The sequence below is a fragment of the Acanthochromis polyacanthus genome, chromosome 16 (genome assembly GCF_021347895.1).
Source record: "Acanthochromis polyacanthus isolate Apoly-LR-REF ecotype Palm Island chromosome 16, KAUST_Apoly_ChrSc, whole genome shotgun sequence".
Lineage (NCBI taxonomy): Eukaryota > Metazoa > Chordata > Actinopteri > Pomacentridae > Acanthochromis > Acanthochromis polyacanthus.
Genome location: NC_067128.1, coordinates 3,547,674 through 3,573,961, shown reverse-complemented (window position 1 = coordinate 3,573,961; position 26,288 = coordinate 3,547,674). Strand labels below are relative to the sequence as shown.

General features: G+C 41.1%; 1 long non-coding RNA gene across 2 annotated transcripts in view; it reads left to right on the top strand.

The window, feature by feature from the left end:
* The window catches only part of LOC127530264 (uncharacterized), a 32,205-nt gene extending 12,425 nt beyond the window's left edge, over positions 1-19,780 (top strand). The window contains exons 2-7 of one of the 2 annotated variants that reach the window (XR_007936723.1): positions 2,897-2,973; positions 3,072-3,158; positions 9,604-9,664; positions 10,148-10,186; positions 15,218-15,268; positions 19,524-19,780. This is a non-coding gene — a long non-coding RNA (uncharacterized LOC127530264). Of the gene's footprint in view, positions 1-2,896; positions 2,974-3,071; positions 3,159-9,603; positions 9,665-10,147; positions 10,187-15,217; positions 16,000-19,523 lie in introns of those variants that run through there. The other variant, XR_007936722.1, reaches the window with a different exon arrangement.
* The last annotated feature ends 6,508 nt before the right edge of the window (positions 19,781-26,288 follow it).

Genomic DNA, 26,288 nt, shown 5'->3' with positions numbered 1-26,288 from the left:
TTAGTTCACGCCTGTGCCCACTGGGGGCGCTGTCACCTGGGCCCCCTCGAGCCCGACAGACAGGAGGACCCACCCAATACTGAAGTGGGGAGCCCCCAACCAGCTAGGATGAAGGGACACATGGACAGCACCCCCAGCAGCAGACCGGATAGAGCACCCAGTGTGGAGGACCCCCCTGAGGAAAGACTGGAGTTAAAAAACTAAAACTTTAAAGTATAGTATACACTAAAATGACTAATGTAAGATAAGTAAAACAAAGTGAAGAGTTAAAAGAGTAAAAAATAAACAAAATATTAAATACAGTAGATTATCTAAAGTTAACATCATTTCAAAAACAGCAAGATAAGCAGCACTGATATGAACAGAGAAGAATTTAAAAGGTCAGTTAAAAGCCTGATTAAAAAGATGTGTCTTTAATCTTCTTTTAAAAATATCAACAGTCTCTGCAGTCCTGTTCATGCCCCCGGCTGTGGCAGGCTGTTCCACAGGTGGGGGCCGTAGTGGCTAAATGCCGCCTCGCCGTGGGTTTTGGTTCTGGCTTCTGGTATGGATTAAAGGCTGCTGCTGGAGGACCTCAGGATCCACGAGGGTGAAAGGGATTGAATCGTGTTGTCGTTTTGCGCAGCAGCTCCGGGGGTACAAGACTAATTTGAGGCCCAGAGGGGGGGAAAGAAAAGGACAGGAAATGCAGTGAGACTAATGTGGAAACAGTGGATTCACTCGTTTCGTTTATTCCCACAAAGAGCTAATGTAGTAAAGAGGCAGACAGAGTGGGTGGAATAGAGAGGGATGTATAAGAAAAGAAGAGGGAAGGTCAGGAGAAGAGAAATACGAGCTCAGGGGCGTAAGTAGGAGTGTTACATCATGGAATTGTAAAAGATTGGGCCTGGTGGGAGTTTGTCTCCTCCAGGACTGAATTTCAAATCACTCTGCTGCCTTTTCAGGCTACGGAAACATCCCGCCCAATAACTCAGAGATCCTATTATCCCACAGTCCAGGTCAAGCAACAGCCGGCACCTCGGAGCCCTCAGGACGGAGTCGAGCACCGCGGGAGGCTCACGGCTGCTGTTCTCCCCCCTCTGGTGCAGCAAAATGCTCAGAAGCACCGCAGACGATGGGTGCTTTTAAAATGCAGACCTCCAGAGCTTTATTTTAATCATAGCGTTTCAAATATCCTGCCACTTTTAATCTTCGTCCCTGTTGTTTTCCTGCACACTTTTAAATCACATCCACAGCTACATTATCATTTATTTCGACTCGGTTTTCCAAAATATCTGCCTCTTCAACTGCTAAATGCTCCATTGTGCTTGCCAGCTGCTCACTCACCTTGTCTCTCTGTTGTTTTAAGCTTGGAAGGTAATGTACAGTTGGGATTTTAAATCATTTTTCTCTCTGCTGCCTGCTACTAGCAAAAAACACAACACGAGAAGAGCCGTCAGAGCGAAACAAAGCAGTAAAAATCGTAGGCCGAACAGCTAAACAATGAGCTGAAAGTCACTGCGAAGTCACAATGATGGTTCTCTGAGGGTTCATCACTACGAACAACCCATTAAAATGTTAATTTTACGCCTCAAAATTATGAACTTTTTAATTATTGCTTCATTAAGTTAAACATAAACCCATGCATGTGACTGATAGAATATTGTATGTGATATTGTCTGATTGTGTGGCATTTCACTGCCAAAAAACAACATATTTACCCCAACATGTGACGTCTGGGGTAATTTGATAAGACTTTAATTAGCAGTAAAGCCCAGTTATCTGAGCTAAACCTGCCTATTTGCCTGAATTGTGCAAAATGTGCATCACTTGCTCAATAGGAATGTGTTTGACGTAATAGATTACAGATTGTTCACCTTTAATTTGTTGTTTACTGTGCACTTTGTGAACATGCTGTGTAAGTAGTAGCCTACAACCCTTACTGGCCGGTGTTACATGTAACTGTCTGTTCATGAGCCAAGTCATTCTTTAAAGCAAGTGGCTGTGAGAGGAGAGCTGGGATAGCGTGAGAGTTCATGATAAGAAGAGCTGGAAAAGAAGGTGAAATAGCTGTTTGCCTGCATATGATGAACTGGTGACCTATTCTAAGAAGCTTAGCCTCAGAAATATTTGCCAAAGACACATAAAATATGAATATGTGACAAATTCTTTGCCAACCATAAACATTCTACTAAACCTGTAGCAAACTGACGTTCTGTTACAACTAAACAACATTCTCAGTTCTGTTTTTGGGTGTAAATAAATGTGTGTAGACAATAAATGGGATGCAGGAAATTGCTGGATCTAGTGGACATGTACCTTTAGAGTTAACAGATCAGAGGCTTGTCTTACTGCCTGTATGTCAGCATGTGAATGCTTTAACTCTTAAATCACAAAACAGTTCGGCGTTTCTCTGGTTTTATCTATTGTTCATCAAAAAACCGCACCTGTAACATTACATCTGTAAGAAAAAATAAATAAAAATTGTGTAAGGTCATTATAACACTTTACGGTTAGCTGCTTATGATATTTCTTTTGGTAAAATTCACTAAAAATACTGAAAATAGGAAGAAGCATAACAAATGCTAATGATCTGTTCCATTGAGAAGTAACGAGGAATCTGCCCTTGTATAAATGCTAACAAAGGAAACAATGTGACAAGAAGCCACAACCAGATAAAACAAACTAAAAAAGTTGAGAATCACCTAAAAAATCCTGATGATGTAGATCATTTCATAACGTACTTTTATTTTGTAAAATGTTCAGACGTATAAAGTAGTGTCACTGAAGTTACATTACACTGCTGCTTGTTTGTTGGGGCTTGTGTTGTGCAAGTGCATTATGAAGTGCGTCATTATTTATTCAGCCTGCTTGTTGTTTGATAATTCATGCTATTCGCACATTTCTCCCTGCCAAGGAGGAGTGGCGTCCAAATCCTGCCGAGCTCCAGACATGCAAAGTCAAACAGTTGATTCACGTCAACGCAGACAAAAGGTTACTCTGATTCTCCCTCCTTCATTGTCTCTGTTCTGCTCCTTTCTCCCTCTCTCACTTCCATCTGTCTTCATCCTTCTTTTCTCTCTGTTTCTCAGGAGAGCTCATTCTTCTCGAGCTTATTTCCCACGAGCCTCCGCTGATTGTATGATTGCAATCGCCCCACGCAGCTGCCATGGTGACAGGTAGAGTGTATTCTTGCTCCGGGCGCAAATTTAACACCACATTTGATGACATAAGCAGAATGAGGAGAGCGAGGATGTGTTCCTAATTTATCTCGCCGACTTAGAGCCATCACAAAAGGCCACGGGTGTCAGAAACGCTGCCTTATCGCTGCTGTCTGCCACGGCGTTCTCCATGAGGGTTATTGCATCAGAAAATGAGAAACACTGACAGACACAGTAAAGTTATATGTCAATTTGTCAGCATCCTCCCCTATGGGGTATCGGGTTTGTGAGTGAATGGAGGTTTTATGAGCGCTGTCTGTCTCTACATCTCCACCAAAACCTCTCTCTGAGGAGTGGAGGATGCCCTTGCTTGTGTCAGAGCAATCTGTTTTGACAGCCTCACAGAGATGTTTGATAGTAAGGTGCCTTTTCCCATTGTAAAGAAAGAAATTGGACGGCGTTTTTTAGGTGTCATACATGCCTCCTGCCTACCTGGTGAAGTCACTGTAAGCAGGGGGGGAAAAAATACAGGAATATGAGAGTCGCAGCTGGTTTGCACCGTGTGACAGTCCTTGAGTAAATTATGGTGGGAAATAACACCTAAAAAACCCAATTTCACACCACATAAAACTGTACGTCAAGCAGCTAATTGCTATTCTGAGCATATTCTCATGAAGCAGCACAAACGGCGAGTTTTAAAGTCTGATGTCACCCAGTCAGCGTCGGGATGTTGGGATGTACAGTACGTCGCTTTCATCCAACGCCATCTCGTCTCTCTTTCAGTCTGTCTTTCCCTCAGTGCCTCTCCCTCCTCTTTTACATTCACACCCCATCTCACTTTCTCTCTTTTCATTTCCTTCCTTCTCCTTTATCTCGCTCCCCTTTTCCGCCCCGATGATGCTTTCACTCCCCAGGTTCGGTCTTCATCTTTTTTTCTTTCATGCCATCCTGTAATTTTCATTTCATTTCCCTCCCTTTCACCTCAAGTCTTCTTTTTTTTTTTTTTTAATATCACCATCATGGAGCATATAGCTTCAGTTGGGTGGCAGATTGAGATGTGCAAATGTCTTTTAATGTCATGGTTAATATAGTAAATCTATTCAGACAGAAAACAGGATATCAAACAGTCATACTGAAAGTGATATTAAGGGCTTAACTCCACTGGTTTCATGTAGGTGCTTCTGTTGAGCAGTGGACTGACATCCATTGTGCTCTGTGGTTTTGGAAGCCGCCATGGCCAGTCATGCAGCTGAGCAGAGAGCGGTGTACTTGTTCCACACTCCATCAAATTAAACTTGGTTCACACAGGGAATGACAAGCTAACAGCACTGTATGAAAAAAAAAACATGCAGCTACCTCATTTATTTAAATGGAACTGCTGCTTTAGCACAGTGGAGGTGGGAGAAAAACTGTATTTCCACTGTTTACCTGGCAGTCAAAAGAGTAGAAAAAAACATACTGTTGTGGTACCATCCCAGGGTTCATGTTTCATTGGAAAATGAAATGTAGTGCAGGATTTTGGCCTCAAAAAGCCTCAAACACACATTTCTGTTACTCAAATTTGCCTATTCAGATTTTATTATCTCACCTAAAACAACATACTCCAAGCAAGGCCGCTCCATGTGTTCAGTACTGGTTTTGCTTTGGACACCTGAACTGGGTTTCAGTAGCCTAGACAACCCACGGCAACAAATTTAATTCTCTGCCACGGTGGGTCTAGTTACCCTCGGTAAGCCTCAAGGTTGGATGCTCCTAAAACTGGCCGACGAATCACCATGAAGTGTAGAATCAGCAGGTGGGCGTAACTAAGTGACGACAGAGGCGCGACGATTCTGACAGAAACAACCGGAAACAAGTAGCCTAGCCGCGCTAGACAACCCACGGCAACGAATTTAATTCTCTGCCAGGGTCGACAACAAAAATGACAACAGTCGTTGAGCTCCATTAGCACCGACTCTGAATAATCTTTCTGTTAACATGTCTGTAATATACTTGAGCTTCACCCATTGACTGTATAAATAAGGCTTCACCGAACTACCGCATCTTCTGATTTCAGGCGCTGTAGGAACTACGTCAGCCTATTCGTTGCGCTGATTGGTTGTATACCTACCCAACTGCTGCAGAGTGATTTGAAAGACAACCTTTTAGCCCGCCTCCCTCCCTGTCGAGAGTTCCTAGACCCTTGTGTCTTCAGAGCTGGGTCTAGCGCGGCTAGGCTAGGGTTTCAGAGCAGATGAATGAAAATTAAACAGTTTGCTACCAGCTACACACGTGGACAAAATTGTTGGTACCCCTCAGTTAAAGAAGGAAAAACCCACAATTCTCACTGAAATCACTTGAAACTCACAAAAGTAACAATAAATAAAAATTTATTGAAAATTAAATAATCAAAATCAGCCATTACTTTTGAATTGTTGATTAACATAATTATTTTAAAAAACAAACTAATGAAACAGGCCTGGACAAAAATGATGGTACCTCTATAAAAGATTGAAAACTATTTGACCAGAGTGACATGATTAACTCAGGTGTGTCATTTAATTGACATCACAGGTGTTTCCAAACTCATAATCAGTCAGTCTGCCTATTTAAAGGGAGACAAGTAGTCACCCTGCTGTTTGGTGAAAAGGTGTGTACCACACTGAACATGGACAACAGAAAGCGAAGGAGAGAATTGTCCCAGGACATCCGAAAAAAAATTATAGACAAACATCTTAAAGGTAAAGGCTATAAGACCATCTCTAAACAGCTTGAAGTTCCTGTGACAACAGTGGCTCATATTATTCAGAAGTTCAAGACCCACGGGACAGTAGCCAACCTCCCTGGACGTGGCCGCAAGAGGAAAATTGATGACAAATTGAAGAGACGGATCGTTGGAATTGTATCCAAAGAGCCCAGAGCAACCTCCAAAGAAATTAAAGGTGAACTCCAAGGCCAAGGTACATCAGTGTCAGATCGCACCATTCGTCGTTGTTTGAGCCAAAGTGGACTTCATGGGAGACGACCAAGGAGGACACCACTGCTGAAAAAAACTCATAAAAAAGCCAGACTGGAATTTGCAAAAATGCATGTTGACAAGCCACAAAGCTTCTGGGAGAATGTCCTTTGGACAGATGAGACCAAACTGGAGCTTTTAGGTAAGGCACATCAACTCTATGTTCATTGACTCAAAAACCAAGCATACGAAGAAAAGAACACTGTCCCTACGGTGAAACATGGAGGAGGCTCAGTAATGTTTTGGGGCTGCTTTGCTGCATCTGGCACAGGGTGTCTTGAAAGTGTGCAAGGTACGATGAAATCTGAAGACTATCAAGGCATTCTGGAGAGAAATGTGCTGCCTGGTGTCAGAAGGCTTGGTCTCAGTCGCAGGTCATGGATCTTCCAACAGGACAACGATCCAAAACACACAGCCAAAAACACCCAAGAATGGCTGAGAGAAAAGCGTTGGACTATTCTAAAGTGGCCTTCTATGAGCCCATATCTGAATCCCATTGAACATATGTGGAAGGAGCTGAAACATGCCATTTGGAGAAGACACCCATCAAACCTGAGACAACTGGAGCTGTTTGCTCATGAGGAGTGGGCCAAAATACCTGTTGACAGCTGCAGAACGCTCATTGACAAATACAGAAATCGTTTAATTGCAGTGATTGCCTCAAAAGGTTGTGCAACAAAATATTAAGTTATGGGTACCATCATTTTTGTCCAGCCCTATTTCATTAGTTTGTTTTTTTAAATAATTATGTTAATCAACAATTCAAAAGTGATGGCTGATTTTGATTATTTAATTTTCAATAAATTTTTATTTATTGTTACTTTTGTGAGTTTCAAGTGATTTCAGTGAGAATTGTGGGTTTTTCCTTCTTTAACTGAGGGGTACCAACAATTTTGTCCACGTGTGTAACTTGCCATAGATGCAATAAAATATATCAGAGTTTTTAGACTCTTTCTTCAAAGGCCCAGATCTGACTTTAATTCAAAGTCAGAGGTCCAGAACAATTAGTGATAACAAAATAACAGTTATTCTTTGCTTTTTTCTTACTTTTTTCTACATTCAAAATAAAGGAGATGGTGAAAATACATCAGTGTGAGCAGGGCTCCAGACCAATTTTTCCACTGGTGCTACCGACTTTCTTGCAACTTGTCTTGGAAAGCACCGTCACAATGCATGACAACACAACACAACAAAGATGATTATCATAAACTTGCATGAATGCATGAAACTTTAACTTGCAAAATCTCAAAAAAAAAAAAATGGTTGCATTAGTTACTGTTTTTGGTCACCATGTGAAACCCAGATGATCTTTACACGACAAATGTCACATCTCTTGTGGTTGGGCTGCACAAAACTGAGGATAAAGTGTAATTTTATAATCAATGCTACAGCAGATTCACTGACTTCAGGTGCATAATTTTGATATGTGCTTCTTTTCACAATGGAAAATATCTCAAAAACTGATTTAATTGTTCATATTAATCGGCTTTCAGCTTTTAAAGTTACTGGACGTGCAACCTGCTGTTAATTTTTATTTTTTTGCATTTGTTTAATTTGAAATGTAGTTTTTTTAAAAATGTCTTGTTTTGTCCACGACTCAAAGGTCTTCAGTTTGCCGTTATAGAGGAGGGAGGAAACTAAAAAATATTATTATATAGAACATTATAATAATATTATTATAAAAAATATTATTGTATACAAACTGCAAAAAATAAAAAAAATATTATTATATAGAAACTGCAAACACAGTTTTTCTTTATAAAAAGTATTCTCAAACTACAAGAAACAAATTTTACTCTAATTTTAAGGAGTTCAGAATGATAGAAAATATTGAGAGTTTCCAGAGAAAGAAGAATTTTGGCTTAGAAAACACATTGTTGTCACAGTTCCGCTCCTCTGTCCTGTCTGTCTGTCTGGTTGTCTCCCGTCCGCTCCTCTGCCCTGGTTGTCTCCCATCCGCTCCTCTGCCCTGTCTCTTCCCCTACAGCTCGGTGCCTGAGTGGAGTCCAGCTTCTCAGCTGACTCCACTCAGGTAATCAACTACCTGCACGGCTCCCGGACAGCTGACGATCATTCACTAACGACTCACCTCTGCAATAAAGACCGGCTCAGCCTTCCACTCCCGGCCAGAGTATTGAACCTGAAACCATGCAGTTCGGTTTGCTCTCTAGCCCTTTGACATTTTCTGTTTGAGTTCCTGCCTTATTTTAACCTTGTTTTTCTCCTGCCTTCACGCAGCCAGCTGTCCGGGAACCCCACTCCTGCCTGGTCCCCCAATCTTGCCTGGAACCCCCACTCCTGCCTGGAACCCCTACTCCTGCCTGGAACCCCCACTCCTGCCTGGAACCCCTACTCCTGCCTGGAACCCCCACTCCTGCCTGGAACCCCCACTCCTGCCTGGAACCCCTACTCCTGCCTGGAACCCCCACTCCTGCCTGGAACCCCCACTCCTGCCTGGAACCCCTACTCCTGCCTGGAACCCCTACTCCTGCCTGGAACCCCTACTCCTGCCTGGAACCCCCACTCCTGCCTGGATTCCCCACTCCTGCCTGGATTCCCCACTCCTGCCTGGATTCCCCACTCCTGCCTGGATTCCCCACTCCTGCCTGGATTCCCCACTCCTGCCTGGATTCCCCACTCCTGCCTGGATTCCCCACTCCTGCCTGGATTCCCCACTCCTGCCTGGATTCCCCACTCCTGCCTGGATTCCCCACTCTTGCCTGGACCCCCATTCCCGCCTGGATTCCCCACTCCCGCCTGGACCCCCCCGCTCTTGCCTGGACCCCCACTCCTGCCCAGAACCCCCACTCCTACACCCTGGCTTTCTCCATCCGCCATTATTCATCCCCTCCAATAAATCATTCTCCATCTCCTCAAGTCTTGGATGAGTGGCTCTCTGCTCGGGTCCACCAACTCAGATTCGTGACAATTGTAGACCTTTTAGAACAGAAACAATGCACTGGGGCTGCAGGTTTTATAATTTCTGCATTAGCATCAGACTTTTTTATGCTTTTTTATTTGCCTTTTGCCTGAAAAGTGTCTTACAGTGCCCAGAAAAGCACGATACAAATTAAATGAATTATTTATTACTATTGAAATGGCTCAGTCAGTCTTAAGAAAGGAGATCTCTTTCCTTTGTGATCAAAACCCCTCCAGCACATTTCAAATGTTCAAACATAGTCAAGCTGAAAGTCAACATTTATTTGTGATTTCAACAGAGACTCTGACCCTTTTCTCCCATGTTAAAGTCCTCCATTTAACCCATTGTGCTAGTTCTTCTTATTCTGATTATTCTTTATATTATCTCACCAGCTTTCTGTGAAAGATCCATTATTGGCTCGACTGTCCAACCAGATTTTCTAAAGCCTGGAAGCAAAGTCAAGAGGATGTGCAAATGTCTGCTTTCCTGTTAAACCACTTAATTAAAATATGCTAAAATGTTACTGTGGATTTTTTTTCTCACTGCAGCCATAAAAGAGGATCTACTTCAGCTTTAAGAGGACCTGGAATGCACCTTTGGTTATTTAAGGTAAGTAGAGCACAGCCACCTGCTGGCAGCAGAAACATGAAATATTATTGGCACTGAATCGCTAAGATATTAAAAATTATTAAAATAATCCCTACTTTACATATTCTGAATAGATGCACAGCACAAACAAATGCTGGGCTGCTGTTATTTAACATTATTTTACCATTTCAATTTAACAGCAGGATAGAATAACTTTAAAATGGTGTCAGCTGTTCTTGGTTTGAGAGGTCACTGTATTATCATCCAAGTACAACATTTTGTCATGTAATCTGAATATATGAAATGATGGGAGCCAGATGTGAGTGTTCTTGTGTATGCAAATGGGTGAGCAGGTACAAGCTGATGATTGGTGGATCACCTGGCCACCTGCAGATGATTGGCTCAACAAAAAGAGCCAAGATGGAGCCTCTACTGTACTATCCATTCTGTTCACCTGCAGCCAGTGTCAGATGTTTGATGTTGTTCATCTGTTGGAATTTGCAGGAGTAAACCGTCTTCTCCTGTTTCTATCAGACTGGCCAGGTAAGATTTTATATTTTGGTTTGTTGATTTTCTTGGTTATCTTGTTTGTTTTCTTTTGATAGATCTGCTTGTTCTTTTGGCCTTTGTCCACGCTGAAGATCAATTCTTCTCCTTAGACCTGTAAATATATTGTAACTAAATACATCTATTATCCAGTCTCAGCCTTCTACTTTTGGGGACTTGGGGAAGATGGCTCACATTCATGTTGTGTCTCGGCCCTCCCACATGGGGCACAGCAGCAACGCTTTGCCAATGAAATCCGATGACAGAAATTCAATGTGTGGTGGGGCTGACTGCATAATTCCCTGCTGCAGCCTAAATGGGTTTTTACTGAGTACCGATGCTGTCATTTGATCAGTTGGCAGAAGTTAGCATTTCTTTTAAAGAAGAGAGTAAATGTTTTCATAATGCATACATTTTCACATTTGAAAGTTTGACTACTGAAGAAACATCTGAAATTAAACACCTCATTGATTATCTGTTCTGTGATGATGTTTCAAACCTTTTTCTGGATGGAATAATGGCTAACTGGTTTGTGAAAAAAGGCCGTTGTCACTTTTTGTGTGTACTTAGCAGAAGAAAGGTGTCCGGTCAACATTTTTTTTAAGATCTCAAGCATCTTTCTAAAAGGATTATCAAACATGAAATCAGCAGCATTAATGTGGATGACTACAGGGCAACTACGGAAAATGTGCACTGTATCAAATCATGGATGCTTTTCCACCCATAAACTCTATAAAAAGGATGGATGGACCCACTGCTTTATGCACGACCATTCTGAAGCCTGTTGTTTGTAATTTGGCCGTGTGTCTTGGATTTTTTTTTGAGCTAGAAGTGACCATATTTGTACGAGAAGGTGGAGCTGGTGGATCTGAGCAGCATCCATGGTTCAGTGTAATCTGTGAGCATACAGTATAGATTCGTGGTAAAGTAATCTTACACACGTGGACAAAATTGTTGGTACCCCTCAGTGAAAGAAGGAAAAACCCACAATTCTCACTGAAATCACTTGAAACTCACAAAAGTAACAATAAATAAAAATTTATTGAAAATTAAATAATCAAAAACAGCCATTACTTTTGAATTGTTGATTAACATAATTATTTAAAAAAACAAACTAATGAAACAGGCCTGGACAAAAATGATGGTACCTCTATAAAAGATTGAAAACTATTTGACCAGAGTGACATGATTAACTCAGGTGTGTCATTTAATTGACATCACAGGTGTTTCCAAACTCATAATCAGTCAGTCTGCCTATTTAAAGGGAGACAAGTAGTCACCCTGCTGTTTGGTGAAAAGGTGTGTACCACACTGAACATGGACAACAGAAAGAGAAGGAGAGAATTGTCCCAGGACATCCGAAAAAAAATGATAGACAAACATCTTAAAGGTAAAGGCTATAAGACCATCTCTAAACAGCTTGAAGTTCCTGTGACAACAGTGGCTCATATTATTCAGAAGTTCAAGACCCACGGGACAGTAGCCAACCTCCCTGGACGTGGCCGCAAGAGGAAAATTGATGACAAATTGAAGAGACGGATCGTTGGAATTGTATCCAAAGAGCCCAGAGCAACCTCCAAAGAAATTAAAGGTGAACTCCAAGGCCAAGGTACATCAGTGTCAGATCGCACCATTCGTCGTTGTTTGAGCCAAAGTGGACTTCATGGGAGACGACCAAGGAGGACACCACTGCTGAAAAAAACTCATAAAAAAGCCAGACTGGAATTTGCAAAAATGCATGTTGACAAGCCACAAAGCTTCTGGGAGAATGTCCTTTGGACAGATGAGACCAAACTGGAGCTTTTTGGTAAGGCACATCAACTCTATGTTCATAGACTCAAAAACCAAGCATACGAAGAAAAGAACACTGTCCCTACGGTGAAACATGGAGGAGGCTCAGTAATGTTTTGGGGCTGCTTTGCTGCATCTGGCACAGGGTGTCTTGAAAGTGTGCAAGGTACGATGAAATCTGAAGACTATCAAGGCATTCTGGAGAGAAATGTGCTGCCTAGTGTCAGAAAGCTTGGTCTCAGTCGCAGGTCATGGGTCTTCCAACAGGACAACGATCCAAAACACACAGCCAAAAACACCCAAGAATGGCTGAGAGAAAAGCGTTGGACTATTCTAAAGTGGCCTTCTATGAACCCAGATCTGAATCCCATTGAACATATGTGGAAGGAGCTGAAACATGCCATTTGGAGAAGACACCCATCAAACCTGAGACAACTGGAGCTGTTTGCTCATGAGGAGTGGGCCAAAATACCTGTTGACAGCTGCAGAACGCTCATTGACAAATACAGAAATCGTTTAATTGCAGTGATTGCCTCAAAAGGTTGTGCAACAAAATATTAAGTTATGGGTACCATCATTTTTGTCCAGCCCTATTTCATTAGTTTGTTTTTTTAAATAATTATGTTAATCAACAATTCAAAAGTGATGGCTGATTTTGATGATTTAATTTTCAATAAATTTTTATTTATTGTTACTTTTGTGAGTTTCAAGTGATTTCAGTGAGAATTGTGGGTTTTTCCTTCTTTAACTGAGGGGTACCAACAATTTTGTCCACGTGTGTATGTACTATGTGCACGGGATTAGTAGTACCTGAGGATCTCCGGTAATTTGTGAATTACACCCCTACATCTGTGTTTCTTGCAGTCTGTATTTTACTCAAATTTACTGACATTACAGCCCGGACATGATGCTGAATCCGTGCACGTCCAACATCCGCTGTTGTCACGTCCATGCGCAAAGTGGCTACATGCAAAGAAAACAGACACAAATACACATTCTAAACATTAAAAGCCTATGTTGGAACAGCGCTCGTTAGGTTTAGGCGCAAAAACTACTTGGTTAGGTGTATGGAAAGCTTGTGGTTCAGGTTAAAATGACACTGGTGGCCTGAGAACAGTGGGCAGCGTTGTCGGGAAAACGGGCCATCAGGGGGTTTGTATTAAGCCTGTTGAAAGATATGCTCACCGCGTGCTGCATCCATCTCAATATCCACCCAAATTTCCCTCTTCTTGTTATCTGACTTTGCCGTGTCCATAGGCCCGTTGTTTATCAGCCTACTCCTGCATTTGCACCTAAAATACTGTAAATAATTTCCACCGCAGCCGCCAGAATTCAACCAGGAGAGTTGTAGAAAAAGGCAAGAATAAAAAACAGCAGCAATGAAGATACCCCCAATCACTGAGATGCAGATCCGTACGGGACTATCACAGGACGTCGGTGTTTGGTGAAATATAGTAGGTAATTTATGGTGGAATTTTTGCTTTACAAATTACTGATATGTTGCATTCAAACAGGATTCAGATCACAGACATCCTCCGTAATTATTACAAAACACTACTGGTCCTGAGCTAATACTAATCCTGTGTGAATAGGGATTTAGTAGCTAATTATAGCTACTAATTGTATACCGTGTCCGCATTTGGTAAACAGAACTTAAAATCAGGTGCATACCCACCCATGGATATAGGGGATAACTGGTTAACAAGGAGGATTTGTTTTGGTCATTTTGATCGTAACAGAGATGGCATCCCCCCCTCAAATCACTGACTACATGTAAGAGATGCCCTTGTAATATTATTGAAGCTGTATGTAACCACTTATGGTAAACATGTCAAAATACTGTGCTTTAAACTTATGCTGCAAGGTTACCCTGCTTAGTGTCTCCAGTGATGGCGAAATGAAAATGGGTTTTACCAAAATGTATCATATTTACAGCCCTTGGTCCATTTTCCCCTGAAACACTGTGTTTATTTTCTAACTGTGTGTTCACATTTTTTTCTGATGTTTTCAGAGATACTTTTGATTTTTATCCTTGGGAGAGTTGTTGTACAGCTCTGTGAAGTTTAATTTTTCACCGTTTAGTGAATACAGATTTTGGAGGTCAACATAGTTGAACTCGATGGTTAACGTAGTTAAACTTTTGTTGTCCAAATTGTTGGTAAATCAATTTAGTTCTTGCTGCTGTAGCCCCCGGAAACAACTGTGCCTGGTGTTTGTGTGTGAAAAGTCCACAAAGTGATGAACTGCCCTGTCTTTGAAATCAATAATGCATTGCACACATCATGGAGTACATCCAAACCCAAAGGAATTAGGAACATAAAGCATACAGTATCTTCACACAAGCCTTTATCTCAACATTTGCTGAATCCAGACCAACGCCTTCAGCACTGGGTCTGTCTGCTGCCACAGCTGTGGACATTGGACAGATACTGGACAGATTGGACCAGCATGCATTCTGGCAGACAGAAACAGTCATATTCTCCTGGTAATTTTCTCCAGAACATACAGGAGCATAATTTATTTTGGGCCCAGAAGCGGAACACACGGTTCACAGAGTAGTTTATTAGTAACCGGTGGTGAGGAGGAGTGAGGCTGGAGCTACTGGGTGGTGATCCGAGGAGAATCGTGGCAAACCGAGTGGCCTGTTGGCAGGAAGTGAGTAAAGGGAGCTGAACAACATGGCAGACGTGGCAGGTGAGGTGGCTGGATGAGTTGAGGGAAGCTGAGCCGAGCGACCAGAGTGGTGTGACTGGAGACGACCGGCTGGCAGAGAGTCGAGGGAAGTCTGGTGGTGAACAAAACGAAGCTGGCAAGCTGGAGACCAGAGGAGACATCCGACCTGAGGCAGAGAGTTGGTCCCAAACAACACAGAGGAAAGAACTGGCAGAAGTAAGAGCTGGCCGTGGAGTTACTACAAGAAGTGACTGAATGAACTGGCAAAGGGCAGAGCGGAGAGTCGGAGTACTGCAGGAGGTGAGCTGGTGGATGATTGGCACAGATCACCACACAAAAACATTTGCAGAACATGGAGCAAACAAAGAGACAACAGGGAGAGGGGTTAAAAAAAGACAGGAATACAGGGAAGGGCAACGAGAGTGCTGCTGTAGCCTGACAGATTACTGACCTTACACTGAAAAGACCTGTTATCCCTGCAAAGTAAAGTTGTGACATTATTTCCTTTAGTCAAGATCTGAACATGACAAGCATATTGGCCTGAAGGAATCTCTATCATTTCAGGATTTGGTCACTTAAAGAGGATTAACCCTATGAGCCCAAGGCTGTTCCAAGGTAACTGAACTACCTTTACTTTGAAGCTCTTATCTTGGTCATTATAAGGGATTAGACATACTTTCTGTACTTTGTATTTTTTAGAACTATCTAGGCGAGCAGGATGCTGCATCATTTGATATGAAAGTATTTGCAGTGATTTTGTTTTGCAGTTGACATTTTCTATGTTTTTGCATATATCACACCATAAATGTTGGCAGTAATGATATCTTTTCATGACTGCATGGGGGAGATTGTCTGGAACTTTTGAAATAATCCGTACCATCATAGTGGAATGCTGCATGATTCAGAAAAAGGGCAGAGCATGTGTTTAGCTCCTCATGTCATTACTTTATTCACTGAAGTGTTCATATAAAGTAGTGTGCAGCTTCATGCAGGTGGTAACTGTGATTAAATCTGGCTTTACTTTCACGCGCAGACAAGCAACTAGCACTGTTTGAAAGGTCAGATAGTGAATTGTATGGAGCGATTCAACCATGAAGAAGGCAACTGAATTTGGACTCTAAGGGTTAAAATGATGCTTTGGCACAAGTCAACTCTACATTACATCATTTTCAGGTCCAGACTCTGTTGAAGCTGGTGGAAACTTACTACATGTCACACAAAGAGGAAGAATATTGTAGATTTAAGGGTTTTAATGGAAGTGCTGCTGGTTCCAAAGCCACACAAATACAGAAGGTTGCTTGTACACAAAATCCAAATATGTGAATAAAAGTCTCTGCTTTGCTGTGTTTCTGTTCTGCTCCGTTAACCGTGCTCTAACGGAACTTTTTCCATTGTGCTGAAAAACTCAGAAACGCACGGATGCTGAACCATTTGGCCACGAGACAGCACGCGCTCTCTGGAGTTTCATTATGATACTAATTTGTCTTTGAAATATCCTTAACTATCCCTAATTTTATCTCTTATTTCTGCTATTTGTATGCTTGGATTTTCTGTATATTTGTGTCCTTGTTCGACTTTACTACAATAATTGAAGACTCTACCAACCACCTCGTGAATTAGATTAGATGTAAATATGAAAAAAAAATGTTGCAAGTGAGTAAACCGTCTCGTGGCTCACATCAGTTTAAACAAAAAACTCTTTTTGTCCTTCTTTAAAGATGTACTACATATGCACGTTACATTATGCATCAAAAATCATGTCTATTGTCTCATATGTGAGCACTAACTCGGATTAAATGCTTGTGAGCCTTGACACACCCAGAGAAATAAGTGGCAGAGGCTGAAAACTGTGTCCTCCCCATGAGAATTCTCCATACAGCTGTATAACACTGAAAAGAAATTGGAAGTGACCTTACCTGCCCTTCAGTTTGGTGAGCAAAAGGCAGCATTCCTTTTTTTTCTTTGTGAGGAATTGAGCAATACAATAGATCCAAAATTGAGAGGAAGTCTGTGAACAACCTTTCTGTCAAGTCAGTCAGTGTTAACACAGAGATTAAATGGCAGAGAATCCTACAGCTTCCTGGGGAGTGATCTGTGTCTGATATAAAGTTTGTGATTTTGTTGTGGGGCTGCACAGTGGGTAGCGGTTAGCACTTTTGCCTTGCAGCAAGAAGATCCCCGGTTCGAGTCCCGGGGTGGGCCTGGGATCTTTCTGCATGGAGTTTGCATGTTCTCCCTGTGCATGCGTGGGTTTTCTCCGGGTACTCCGGCTTCCTCCCACAGTCCAAAAAATATGCTGAGGTTAATTGGTTACTCTAAATTGCCTGTAGGTGTGAATGTGATTGTGATTGTGTGTCTGTATATGTAGCCCTGTGACAGACTGGTGACCTGTCCAGGGTGTCCCCTGCCTTCGCCCGAGTCAGCTGAGATAGACTCCAGCACCCCCCATGACCCTAGTGAGGATAAAGCGGTGTATAGAGAATGGATGGATGGAACTTCCAGATCACAGAGTGTCTACAAAGGAACACAACATTTAGTCACAGCTATGTGGAGCTGAACGATATACACACGTGGACAAAATTGTTGGTACCCCTCAGTTAAAGAAGGAAAAACCCACAATTCTCACTGAAATCACTTGAAACTCACAAAAGTAACAATAAATAAAAATTTATTGAAAATTAAATAATCAAAAACAGCCATTACTTTTGAATTGTTGATTAACATAATTATTTAAAAAAACAAACTAATGAAACAGGCCTGGACAAAAATGATGGTACCTCTATAAAAGATTGAAAACTATTTGACCAGAGTGACATGATTAACTCAGGTGTGTCATTTAATTGACATCACAGGTGTTTCCAAACTCATAATCAGTCAGTCTGCCTATTTAAAGGGAGACAAGTAGTCACCCTGCTGTTTGGTGAAAAGGTGTGTACCACACTGAACATGGACAACAGAAAGCGAAGGAGAGAATTGTCCCAGGACATCCGAAAAAAAAATTATAGACAAACATCTTAAAGGTAAAGGCTATAAGACCATCTCTAAACAGCTTGAAGTTCCTGTGACAACAGTGGCTCATATTATTCAGAAGTTCAAGACCCACGGGACAGTAGCCAACCTCCCTGGACGTGGCCGCAAGAGGAAAATTGATGACAAATTGAAGAGACGGATTGTTGGAATTGTATCCAAAGAGCCCAGAGCAACCTCCAAAGAAATTAAAGGTGAACTCCAAGGCCAAGGTACATCAGTGTCAGATCGCACCATTCGTCGTTGTTTGAGCCAAAGTGGACTTCATGGGAGACGACCAAGGAGGACACCACTGCTGAAAAAAACTCATAAAAAAGCCAGACTGGAATTTGCAAAAATGCATGTTGACAAGCCACAAAGCTTCTGGGAGAATGTCCTTTGGACAGATGAGACCAAACTGGAGCTTTTAGGTAAGGCACATCAACTCTATGTTCATAGACTCAAAAACCAAGCATACGAAGAAAAGAACACTGTCCCTACGGTGAAACATGGAGGAGGCTCAGTAATGTTTTGGGGCTGCTTTGCTGCATCTGGCACAGGGTGTCTTGAAAGTGTGCAAGGTACGATGAAATCTGAAGACTATCAAGGCATTCTGGAGAGAAATGTGCTGCCTAGTGTCAGAAAGCTTGGTCTCAGTCGCAGGTCATGGGTCTTCCAACAGGACAACCATCCAAAACACACAGCCAAAAACACCCAAGAATGGCTGAGAGAAAAGCGTTGGACTATTCTAAAGTGGCCTTCTATGAGCCCAGATCTGAATCCCATTGAACATATGTGGAAGGAGCTGAAACATGCCATTTGGAGAAGACACCCATCAAACCTGAGACAACTGGAGCTGTTTGCTCATGAGGAGTGGGCCAAAATACCTGTTGACAGCTGCAGAACGCTCATTGACAAATACAGAAATCGTTTAATTGCAGTGATTGCCTCAAAAGGTTGTGCAACAAAATATTAAGTTATGGGTACCATCATTTTTGTCCAGCCCTATTTCATTAGTTTGTTTTTTTAAATAATTATGTTAATCAACAATTCAAAAGTGATGGCTGATTTTGATTATTTAATTTTCAATAAATTTTTATTTATTGTTACTTTTGTGAGTTTCAAGTGATTTCAGTGAGAATTGTGGGGTTTTCCTTCTTTAACTGAGGGGTACCAACAATTTTGTCCACGTGTGTAGTCTCTTACTTTATGATCAAAATGACAAAAGTCAGACAAAAATTTTAAAAAACGAGACACAAAACAACAAAAAACAAGACAAACGACATGAAACAAAACAAAAAAGAGACAAAAATTAGACAAAAGAGTTATAAAGAGACAAAAAATTACACAAATGACATAAAAAGACCAAAAATGACAAAAGCAAGAAAGAAAACAACAAAGCAGACTAATAAGCGAGACAAAAAAAACAAACAAACCCAAAACGATACAAAATATTGAATAAAGAAAAATACAAAATGATGAAAAGAAGACAAAAAACAACAACAAGACAAAATATTTCAGAAAGGAGACACAAAATGACAAAAGAACAATAGGCAATCTCATATTTTTCATTATGATGAAAACAACTTGTCATGGTCTCAAAATTATTTTAAATTTATAGTTTTACAAATTTACAATCTGCAGTTAATGTCTTCTCTGTAATTTTTACCCTCTGGAGGGCCGGTTTTGGCCCGCTGGCCTCATGTTTGACACCAGTAAGCCATGATCGCCTGTCCATCCTGAGCTGGGATGCTGTTATTTCATTAGTTCCATTACTGTCACCACCTCACTGTGCAGTTTACAAGGTAGGTTGTGGTTTTTCCTTAAATATAGATCTTTGTGTTTTCGTTTCCTCATCCTCAAGGGCACAATTACCTCCTCGCTCGAGCAAAACGGTTCGTCTGCACCACATGCAAGGCTGCACCAGGAGGGGTCCTTAGTAACCTCTTGACTTTTTCCTTAACCTTGACAGCAATTGCAACTTCATCCAGTGGTATGGATGAGCAAAAACACAGTGACATCGTGCTTTACTCCACACTCTGTCATGCACATTTTTATAGAGATGCCCTGCTGTGTCACGTGAACTTTAAATGACTCAATAAATACATGGTAAATGTCAAATGTCTCATTTTCTCTCACTCTTGCTTGCTTTTTTCTTCTCTTAACTCTCAAAGCCTCTCTTCTCCACGCTTCACTCATGCATGCGTCTCTTCTATTCCCATCCCGTCTTTCTTTCTGCCTCTTTTCTAATTGTCCCCATAGCCGAAGGCAACGAGTCAAGCAGCGAGACGATTACACAGAAGTTGTGGTTGCGTAATTCATTATCCTCCCCCTGTCTTGATTGGCTCACTTGGATGAAATAGTGGGGAGAGAAGAGAGGTGTGGCGGCGCTGAGGGCAGGAAGGGAGGATAAAAGACACTTTACACACGGTACAAAGAGTAAAAGGACAGCCAGGGAGTGTGGTGGCTGGCACAGGGTTCTCACATGGGTCATTGCTTTCAATATACACGTATATAAAAAGAGAGAAGGACTGGCGGAGGTTAGCTTAACAAACTGTGCTCAGGCCAGCCGCCTCTCCTCCTCTTTCCTTTTTAATGGCTACCACGTCTCTCTGAAGGTTACTCCGTTCAGAAATTGTTTGCTCAAAATGCTTGAATGAACAGGGTCGCGTACAAATCAGGACCATTTATTAGTATAAATCCTCAATGGCACGTTATTGACATGCTTGCTCAGTTTTGCTCATCATCAGGAGTTGCAGACGTGTCCAGTACACGAGACAAGAAAACTTCAAGTAAATATGTAAATTAAGTGTGAACATTTTGATCTGTGGAGTGCGACTAAACATTTTCACTTGGCTGCACTGGTGCGCCTGACATTTAACAGCTTGGTCTGCATGTACATGTGTGATGTCTCTTTTTTAACTTCACCACAAACTGCAGAGGTGGATTAAACTTGCATTGTTTTTCATAGCCAGCAGGGGGCGACTCCTCTGAACCAATTGTTTATTAGAAAATGACTGTACTTCTCACTTGATTTCCTGCCTGAGTAAACATTTTCCTGAAGAGTTTATGGCCTCAGTTGCTTGTTTCAAGTCTCCTTCAATTCAACATGATGTTCATTTTTAAAATAATAATCCCTTTAAGAATAAAGCAGGATATACCAAGATCACAGCAGTCACATTCCAAACATAACGCATCGAAACGATAGTCCACAAACAAATGGGTGATGGACTTGTAGCTAAATCCAGGTGTGATATACAGTATTTGTTTCCTACCTGCATCCTGCAAAGACCAACCCTCACTTCGCCTCTGATTGGTTTTGATCCTGGTATTCTTTTTTTTGCTGAATGCTAGTAGGCAAAACAAAATAAAACCCTTTTGCAAAGACATTATAACACTGCAGCTACACCGAACATGTCAAACCATTTGTGAAGCAGATGTGCTGTGAAATACATATTTGTAACGGCTACACCTGCGGCACAGGTATCGCATAAGGTTGTGTCAAAACAAGACAATGAGCTTTCATTTTGGGATTCTTGTATCTTCAGGGTTTTGACCCAGCACAGCACTGTGATAATTCAAGATTTTTAGCAAGTTGATGAAATATGGATGACTTAACACTGACAGATTATCGTAACATCTGTAAGGAATTAGGTTACTAAGCAACCATCAGCTGATACTGGAAAATAAATGCAGATGGTAATGCAGAGTGATCAAGGATTGGAAATGAAAGCCCCGTTTGATAGAAAGTTGTAATTTCCTGTAGTTTAAATTAAAAAGTTCTGACACTTGTTGACCTATTTCGGTGTAAACAGGCCATGCATACCTCACAAAAAATAGAAGCAGAACACTCATCTATTTTTACATTTGCAGCACAGATTTCAGTCGTGGATACACACTACTTACACGCTGCAATCAAGCCTGGTATACCAGTTTCATTGATTATAATGGTAATGTGTTGCAGCAGCTGCTCTGCGTACAGTTTGCACATGTTTCATGTTTAGTGTTGCCATGGGATAAAGGAGAGACTTGCCAGTTAGGAAATCCTGAATAGAAACCTACGGGAGAATTCTGTAACGACAAAGATATATTTCCTGCTCGTCCTCCAAAAACCCAGAAAAATTGGAAAACATTCAGCCAATTGTATATACACAAACTGTTTTTATATTAAAACGTGAATATGGAAGGGTGTGTTATTATATCTCATTCCATTTCATTGTTTTTCACGGTAAGGATCAGGCATGTCGAACTCATCTGAGTTCAGGTTCCACATTCAGCCCAATTTGATCTCCAGTGGGCCGAACCAGTAAAATCATAACATACTAACCTATAAATAACCACGACTCTGCATTTTCCCTTTGTTTTAGTTCAAAAAAGTCCATTCTGAAAATGATCTCACTAATGAACTATCTTTTAACAAAACATTGTAATCATCCTGAAATTTCCTCAGAAAAATAAGTTCAGTTTCAACAACATTATGCCTCAGTTTATCATTTACACATTACAACTGACAGATCACAGTTTATCTACAAAGGCACAAAATATTTAACCACAGGTATCTGGAACTGAACAATCTAGCATTTTACTTTATGATCAAAGCAACTTGTCATGATCTAGAAATTATTTAAAATGTACAGTTTTACAAATTTACTATTTACAGTTAATGTCTTCCCTAGATGTTTTACAATTTGTAAAGGTGTCCCGCGGGCCGAAATGGACCATCTGTCGGACCGGTTTTGGCCCACGGGCTGTATGTTTGACACCCCTGGTAAGAATAATCTGAGTACATGAGTCGAGGTGGTGATGTCATCAAGTACACTGTTGTTCCAGTTGTACATTAACGATGCGTTGTTGCGTTCTCGGGACTCCGTACTTCGAAGTCCGCACTTGTGTTGCCAAGTACGGACTCGCACGGAAGTACAGACTTGCGTACTTGGTACTGAGAAACGGCCAGCGCAGTCTTGCTGCTTTTTTTTTTTTTTTTTTTTTGCTGTGCACTGCGAAACACAGACCGACAATAAGACAATAGATCAGCGAATTAGTTCCACATAGACAGATCTTTTCCTCCCAGTTGCTCACGCTCCTTGTCATGCCTCTGTGCCTCCCCACGTGGCCACACCCCAAACTTTGAGAAACGCTGACCTAAACCAACCTTGAAGCCTAATTGCAAGTCAAAATGAGGATATTATATAAACTAATATCACTTGATTGCTATTAGAGTCTTTAGATTTTATTGTGATTTGTTGTTTGTGCTGTGATTTAAAAAATGAAATCCTTTTACAGTCATTTACACAATCTTTGTTTACAATCATTTTCATTATGTGTCACAAAATTAGCTGTGTATATAGAGAGTGGAAAAAAGTAACAGTTAAAATATATTATTTGGAATGCTGTGAGACTTTTAAATTATGTGCTGGTGAATCTTAATGAAAAGTTAGCTGTAGCAGTGTAACCAGTGTAAAAAGGTCTGGTGTCCTTGTACTCAGACATCATAATGCATGAGTTCACAAACCCTCCACTGCTAGCCAGTGACAGATTGTTCAATGAAGCTATTCATCGTGCTTGCAGCAAACACAAATGGAATCAAATTACATGTGTTCTTCATTTTTCTAGGACACTTCAAAAGCACCCATGGTGCCGCTTTGGACATGCTGCTTTGACTTTTCACATGCAGGAGAGAAAATAATGGCAATCATTTCATTTAGAGGCTCGATTATCTTCTGGATATTTTAGGCTTTGTTGTAATGAAAGAGTCAGTGGCAATGATTTTCAAATGCAGCTCTGCATCGTTAGGAATAGCAGTGTAGCATCCTCCCTGCTGCTGATGTGATGCCACACATAATGAAAGCGCACCTGTTCAAATTAACCAAAATTTGCAAGGTCGCACTTATGCACTACCAACACTGCACGATGCATTTAAATAGGTGCTATCGACAAGAAATGGGGCATGAAGTGGGAGAAGGGCAGCGAAAGTGACAAAGAAAAGAGAGAACTGTGGCAGAGAAAGGACAAAGGATCAGAAGGGGAGAAATTGTGAGAGGAAAAAACGGAGGGATTCAGTGAGGAAGAGGCATCTTATAGCAGGACTGATGTCCTCAGCATTGTGTGTTTGTCATAATCTCCCTGATTCATCACTGTGTTACATAATGTCAGGCAGAGGGCCTTACTTTTATGTAATAACCCCTCACTGCAGGAAATGTCCATCTCAGTGTGTAATTTAGATTCACATTCAGACTTATGGGGGAGCAGAGCTCGGTGTGAGAGTGCAACATGTAGCATTAATTAACCATCAGTACCAGAAACCAAACAAGAGAACAGTAACCTCTGATCTCTTACTGCTATTGGTGCAGCATTTTTTGTGTTCAGTGTCCCAACGAGGAGATCTGCAGTGTAGCTTCCATGGCGATATTCTAAGCATGTAGGATACATATATGCAAATTCACCCTTGAAACATTTTATTGTACTCCTGTCATAGTTTTACTCACTGCGGGCTCATTTTTCACAGCAATATAAAGTTCTGCATCTCTATGGAAACAGCTCAAATGGGACTAGAAGTAGAGAGAACCCAAAAATATCATTTGTGCAGTATGACTGTTACGTTGCCAAATATTATGGTATACACACGTGGACAAAATTGTTGGTACCCCTCAGTTAAAGAAGGAAAAACCCACAATTCTCACTGAAATCACTTGAAACTCACAAAAGTAACAATAAATAAAAATTTATTGAAAATTAAATAATCAAAATCAGCCATCACTTTTGAATTGTTGATTAACATAATTATTTAAAAAAAACAAACTAATGAAATAGGGCTGGACAAAAATGATGGTACCCATAACTTAATATTTTGTTGCACAACCTTTTGAGGCAATCACTGCAATTAAACGATTTCTGTATTTGTCAATGAGCGTTCTGCAGCTGTCAACAGGTATTTTGGCCCACTCCTCATGAGCAAACAGCTCCAGTTGTCTCAGGTTTGATGGGTGTCTTCTCCAAATGGCATGTTTCAGCTCCTTCCACATATGTTCAATGGGATTCAGATATGGGCTCATAGAAGGCCACTTTAGAACAGTCCAACGCTTTTCTCTCAGCCATTCTTGGGTGTTTTTGGCTGTGTGTTTTGGATCGTTGTCCTGTTGGAAGACCCATGACCTGCGACTGAGACCAAGCTTTCTGACACGAGGCAGCACATTTCTCTCCAGAATGCCTTGATAGTCTTCAGATTTCATCGTACCTTGCACACTTTCAAGACACCCTGTGCCAGATGCAGCAAAGCAGCCCCAAAACATTACTGAGCCTCCTCCATGTTTCACCGTAGGGACAGTGTTCTTTTCTTCGTATGCTTGGTTTTTGAGTCTATGAACATAGAGTTGATGTGCCTTACCAAAAAGCTCCAGTTTGGTCTCATCTGTCCAAAGGACATTCTCCCAGAAGCTTTGTGGCTTGTCAACATGCATTTTTGCAAATTCCAGTCTGGCTTTTTTATGAGTTTTTTTCAGCAGTGGTGTCCTCCTTGGTCGTCTCCCATGAAGTCCACTTTGGCTCAAACAACGACGAATGGTGCGATCTGACACTGATGTACCTTGGCCTTGGAGTTCACCTTTAATTTCTTTGGAGGTTGCTCTGGGCTCTTTGGATACAATTCCAACGATCCGTCTCTTCAATTTGTCATCAATTTTCCTCTTGCGGCCACGTCCAGGGAGGTTGGCTACTGTCCCGTGGGTCTTGAACTTCTGAATAATATGAGCCACTGTTGTCACAGGAACTTCAAGCTGTTTAGAGATGGTCTTATAGCCTTTACCTTTAAGATGTTTGTCTATAATTTTTTTTCGGATGTCCTGGGACAATTCTCTCCTTCGCTTTCTGTTGTCCATGTTCAGTGTGGTACACACCTTTTCACCAAACAGCAGGGTGACTACTTGTCTCCCTTTAAATAGGCAGACTGACTGATTATGAGTTTGGTAACACCTGTGATGTCAATTAAATGACACACCTGAGTTAATCATGTCACTCTGGTCAAATAGTTTTCAATCTTTTATAGAGGTACCATCATTTTTGTCCAGGCCTGTTTCATTAGTTTGTTTTTTTAAATAATTATGTTAATCAACAATTCAAAAGTAATGGCTGTTTTTGATTATTTAATTTTCAATAAATTTTTATTTATTGTTACTTTTGTGAGTTTCAAGTGATTTCAGTGAGAATTGTGGGTTTTTCCTTCTTTAACTGAGGGGTACCAACAATTTTGTCCACGTGTGTACTATTAGAGAACATTGGAAGAAATGGCAGCTCTGCATCCTATATTTAGGTGGCTCTAAACTGTGTGAGCATGGCCTGCAGTTCAGCTGAGCAGGTCCTGAATTTTTGATTTTCCTGATTTTTTTCACACAATTTTTTTTTTTGCTGTAGCTGAGTCACACATGGCTTCTCAGCTGCACAGAGGAGTGTAACAATTTTGGGTTTTTTTCTGAAGATTCTTCTTAATTCTTCTTAAAAATAAGACACCAAGAATACAGCAATTTTAAAACAGAAAATATCATGAGTTTAAGCTTAAAATTGGCTAATTTTCTCAATGGAACTTAACATTACAGATGGTATGTTCAAGGACCTTTGGAAAACTGAATATCCAACT